Source organism: Toxotes jaculatrix, chromosome 13 (assembly GCF_017976425.1).
Source record: "Toxotes jaculatrix isolate fToxJac2 chromosome 13, fToxJac2.pri, whole genome shotgun sequence".
Classification (NCBI taxonomy): domain Eukaryota; kingdom Metazoa; phylum Chordata; class Actinopteri; family Toxotidae; genus Toxotes; species Toxotes jaculatrix.
In genome coordinates, this window is record NC_054406.1 from 26,418,689 (window position 1) to 26,424,395 (window position 5,707).

The 5,707-nt window shown below is 42.5% G+C and overlaps 1 long non-coding RNA gene across 1 annotated transcript; it reads left to right on the forward strand.

The window, feature by feature from the left end:
• Window positions 1–3,875: 3,875 nt before the first annotated feature.
• LOC121191437 lies at window positions 3,876–4,640 on the forward strand. Its single transcript, XR_005895106.1, has 4 exons — window positions 3,876–3,993; window positions 4,083–4,176; window positions 4,317–4,384; window positions 4,477–4,640. It is a non-coding gene; the product is annotated as an uncharacterized LOC121191437 (long non-coding RNA).
• Window positions 4,641–5,707: the final 1,067 nt, after the last annotated feature.

Genomic DNA, 5,707 nt, shown 5'->3' on the forward strand with positions numbered 1-5,707 from the left:
TGTGGGTGTGTGTGTGTGTGTGTGTGTGTGTGTGTGTGAGAGAGAGAGAGAGAGAGAGAGTTTGTCCTTTGATGTCTTTGATGTATCATCATTCTACAGCCTGATGTCACAGGCTGCAGTAAGTGGACACACAGCCAGAGACAAGTTCAGAAGTCAAACAGGAGCAGAAACAGTTGGACTGGACAGGACTTGCTCATGATTTAGGAAGAAAGAAGCACTCAGATATTTCTGCACAATTATTGACGAGGAAGGGAGGAGCTACTGCTGTTACAAGGACAAGAGGAAGCTACAGGAAAGTCCACATCACTTCTTATGGTTGCTCTATTGTCTACTGCCAGTGCAAACCAAACACTTTCTGCTATTGCTTGTTCAGGTTAAAAGTTTTCCACTGGAAAATCAGATGCTGCATTAGCTGTGAAAAAGTTAGTGTGTTTTTTTTTCTGTCATACCCACACAAATGAGGTGTGAATGTGTGAGGATCAGGTGCTACAGACAAGTGTTCTGTTTGACTTAAAGAATTCTTTTTTCTTTGTCAGCAACAACAGTGAAATCCATCCCTGCCTGACTGTTCACATTGTTCCAAACCAGTTTTACACCAACAATTAGTAGATTTTCTGTCATTAAATGTCATGATCAGAGTCTGTTAGTCAGGGCCTGGACCCAAAAGCAGAGCGAAGGCAAACTTCGAACGTGATAAACAGTTTATTCACAGAGTTCAAACAATAAATAACAAAGGGAACTAAAGGCGGCGGGATATCCCGGGGGAACTTGGAGGTGTCGGCTGAGGCAGTGTGGAGGAAGCACGGTGAGGGGTAATCCGGTGGAGTCTGCAGGGAGCGAGAGGAGAGCGGTTAGGAGGGAGACAAAGGTAAGGGCAAAAATCACAGGGCACAGAGATCTAGTTACCAGGTAGATGACGGTGCGATCTGGCGAGGGTTGACTGGAAAGTCGGGCCTCTTATACTCCATGGGGGAGATAGATAGCCACCAGATTGAGCACAGGTGGTTGGAATCATCCTGATGAGGAGGAGGGAGCAGGGAGGAGCTGGCCAGGAAACCGCCAACCCACGCCTGCACCAACATACCCACGCCCGCACCAACATACACAAATGGAAAAAACAGAAAAAGAAACAACAAACAACAAACCCCATGAGGCAGCAGAGCTGCCTCATGACATTAAAACCTGCTGGTTCAGCTGGTTATGGAGTCCAAAACAACTTTATTCAGCCTGTTTAAGCACAGGTTACACTTCAACTACTAAATTCTGAGACATAATCAAATATAGCAACACATTTCCTACTTCTGCTCCAGGAACTCTGAACTCCTCATTGCTCCTCTTCACAAATGAAACTAGTTTCAAAACTTTTCTAGTCAAACATCACAGGAATTTTTCACACTGACATCTGGAGGAAAGAAACACTGTGATTTGGACATTCATTGGAAATCAAGACACTGAGAGGTCAGGAGCTTTCAACTTAGTGTTCAGTATGAGACATGAGTGGATGCACTGTGTGAAATGAATGAGAACTTTCTCACTAATGAGAGAACGTAATGAGGAGGACTTGTTTTTTCCTACAGTGATGAGACTCTATTAGCAGAAGTATAAAACCCAGGAATTGCATGCAGTTAGACATTTCACTGAACTGCCAGCTGGCGTCTATCTATATATCTATATATCTATAAATCTATGTGACACATCAGCCTTATCTACCATCACATATGGACAGACGCAGCAGAGCACTGGTTCAGCTATCCCATGTTCTAACATGTCGTCTCTCTGCCCTTCCATCTTGACGCTTTCCTACCAGCAGCGGGTTCAACTCCTCGCAAGCACAAGCACAAGGGATAAGCACAATGGATATGGGTGGTGGTGAAGGAGACGCACCACCCCGCCTCTGCGACCATGGCTGTGGTGCCCCTGAGCAAGGCACCGATCTACCCCAGCTCCCTGGGCTCCTCCTAGGGAAGCCCCCTGCCACAGCGTTTCTAATGCATACTCTTGTGTGTGTGTTTCGTTCACTTTGTGTGGGTAAAATGCAGAGAGTCATTTCCCTGAGAGGGATCAATAAAGTATGACTTAAACTTAAAAGTTATTTAGACAGAACCAAATCATTCTGATATTACTTACTAACATTATGAGACTGTATGTTTAGACAATACTTTTCACAGCTTCTGAAGTCAGTGATTTGTGCACTACAGCAAAAAAAGGATTTAAATGGAACAATGTCTACAGAGTAAGGCTGTCAGTTTTTATTTGATATTCGAACATAGGTTCGAACGAGGGGTGAAAAGTTCATATTCGAACTGTAATTTCCCGTTCGACTGTAGGCTGTCATCTCCCTCAACCCGTCAGACCATTTGAAGTAGTTTTCATTGTATTCCAGCAGAGGGCGCTACTATATTATTGACCTATCATTGGGCCGCTCTTGACCTGCAGCCTCTCAGCGGTAAAGGTTTGGAACATTAAGCTAACATTAAGCTAACTTGATATTTGCTATTTGCCCTGGGCGGACAATCACGACGCCAACACACATGAGAGAAGCGGCGTGTGGAGGTATTTTGGTTTTTACACAATGGATGGTAAAGTCACGGACAAAAATACGGCTGTTTGTCGGCTGTGCAAAAAGAAGTTATCGTACCATTCAGCAACAACAAATTTACGGGCTCACCTGCTAGCTCACCATCCATAGCTCCATTTCTTGCAAATAATATGAGAAAGGGATTTGGTTAGTAAAGTTTGACTATTGTTCTGTTTAACCTTGCTACAAAGCTGTCGAAGTGCCTCCCATTATCTGAGATATAGGCACTGGTTATACTGTGACACTTTGAGACTCACGGTGACAGGCAAGGAACAAGTTCATAAAAATGTTTTTAAAAAATACTGATTATATGCATTTAGTTGCCGTGTGAATGTTTTACAGGCTTTGCAAGGAATAAAACACATGAACAAAAGCAATTACTGTGTTGTAGTGTATTGAGGTGAGGTTTGAGTGTGTATGTGGCGGGGTGTTGGGGGGGGGGGGGGGGGGGGGGGGGGTGATTCGATTATGTTCGAACAATGACGGATTTTTTTAGATTCGTTCGAACATAATTTCTTTTTAAAGTGACAGCACTAGTGGGTGGGTGGAACACACACAAAGTCGTTTAGCAGTATATAAAAAAAAAGGTGGTATATTTATTATTTATTTTGGAAGGCAACTGAATGTGTAGAGTAATGTATGTACCGCCCATTAAACTGGAATAAAAACAAAATTAATATACTATAATAATTATACTATAATATAATATACTAATATAATAAATATACACGGCTGGGCTTTTAGGAGTTTTCCATGTAGCATTTGTTTATTGTGTGATGTCACACTGAGTGTATTTTACCTCTGTTGTTGTTTGGCTTTGTCTTGCTAGTTGAGTTAGCCCGTAGCTTTTATGTATTATGAGAGTTAACAAGCTAATGTTTGTGTTTACACACATATAGATGCCACGTGGTAAGGGTTACCGTCGCTCCCAGGCAGGGAAGAGGAGGATGGAGCAACAACAGACTTGTTGTTGTTACACCTCAGTACAGTCAGGATGTGTTTTTTTTTTTAAGCTAGAATTTTGTGAAACAAAAAACATGTCGTGGCAGTGGCTGGCACCACAAACCGGAGCAATGGCTTTTGGGCATTTGGGTTAGGGTTTTTTGTTCTCAGGCTAACAGAAATGTTTCTCCCTTTGTTGCAGATTGTTCTTCTTGTAGGGGACTCCCATTTGCGATCCATTGCAGATGGTATTGTGAACATGCCAGGGGGTTTCCTGTCCTTTGGCGTCATGTCCACACCAGGAGCATGTGCTGATGTGCTCAGGACTGAAGTTGTGCTTTTTGTGAGTCTTCTGATTCCTGATGCTGTCTGTCAAAGCTCCTGGGAACAACCTGACAGCCAGTAGGACAGTTGATGAGGCAGGAGCAGCTTTTGCACAGTACCTGATAACTGTTTGAAGTAAATGGCCAAAGGTAGCTATTCATTTATTTATTTATTTCAATATAAGCAACATCTGTAGGTGCAATATACTTTTGTAATGATGGCCGATTGTTTTCTGCAGGTATTTGTGGTTGATTTTGTGCCGCACTTGACAATCCAAGCTGACTATCAGGAGTTGCTCCGACAGGAATTCCAATGTGTGGCAGCACGTCTTGGTATAATTATTATACAACTGTGTGCAATTTATTTATATTAATATAACTATTATGTCTTAATGAGAGAATGTGTTTATTTGAAATTTATTTTATTATTGTAATAACTATTGAAACGGTCTAACTGATTTGTTTTTGTTCAGGAGTCGAGTATTACCACCAAACAAACCACTTCCCTCTGGACTATCCTGAGCTGTGGTGCCCTGATGGTGTAAGTAAAATATGTTTATATTCATATGGGAAGTGCTTCATTATAGGTAACAATAAAGGTAATAATCTGTTATTTTCTCATTGTTTTTGCAGGTTCACCTCATTGACAATGTGGGGATGCCAATTCTTGTGCAGTTGATGTGGACTGCAGCCAACCTTCAACTAGAGACACCACCACCTGCAGCACAGATGCAGCATCCGGTGTCTCCTAAGCCAAGGATTGTTGATTGTGAAGGGAAAGGTTCCTGCTCCACCACCACCCCCTCCTGAATGGACAGTTGTGCAATGATGCTGCATCTTCTGCTGTTGGTCCTTTAGGGACTCCTTGTAAGACAGAGAAGATTGTGGGTGATGGGAACTGTTTTTTTTTTCAGGGCTGTTAGTAAGGCCATTAGCATTGCCCAAAGGGGGGCAAAATGGAGTACATGGACCAGTGACCTGGTGACCAATCTGCTGCCTCGTTCTAACATGGAAGGGTCTTTGTTGCGTGTTAAATTAAAGCGCTGACATACAAAGGCCACTATGAGTATCAGTTTGTTGATACTATGCATGTTAGGTAAGCGCTGCAGTATTTGAAGGTGAATAACATTCATTATAAAGATGTTGAATTTAATGATGCATGGGTTAATGCATTTTGTAGGGAGGAAGATAGTGAGGTTCCAGTGGTGGCACACTGTGATAATGTTGCTGAGGATGGTCAGGATGAGCTTCTCCATGATAGACAGCAGCACTGTATGTTCCAGGATACTTGTCTTATGCCTGTGGACATTGGTCAGGAAGTTTTAGATCAGTATTTTGATGATGTGTTGAATGTAGCACCAGGAGAGGGAAATAGTCCTGTTAGGCTGGCAGAATTTTTTGACGAGTATTTTAAAGCAAGAGGGTAGAACAGGGACAGTGGATGATTTAGAGTGGGTTGTTTATATCATTTCTTACATCTCTAAGGCAGAGAGAGATGGGTTTGTTGTTAGGAAAGTTGTTGTTGGGCCCAGAAAGAGGCACAAAAAGACGCCAATGTAAGAAGCTTTAAAAAGCCTTGGCAGTGTGTATTTACACAACAGGGATGTCAGTGCTCAGGAGGCAGTTTATAGGTTGAGTAACATGCACCTGAAGGAGACTCTAGGAAGGTTGTGTTTGTGCCCACAGGGGACAATAAGTAGTTAAGATGAGTTTGCCTTTGAGTGTGTTGAGGCAGAAGGTGCTGTTACTACAGATGAGATGTGTATGACAGGTTTTGTTGATAGAAATAAGAACAGGCCAAGTGACAGCACTTTTGATGATATGTCTCTGGCGTCTTTTGCCTCTGAATATTGTGTCCTGTCTA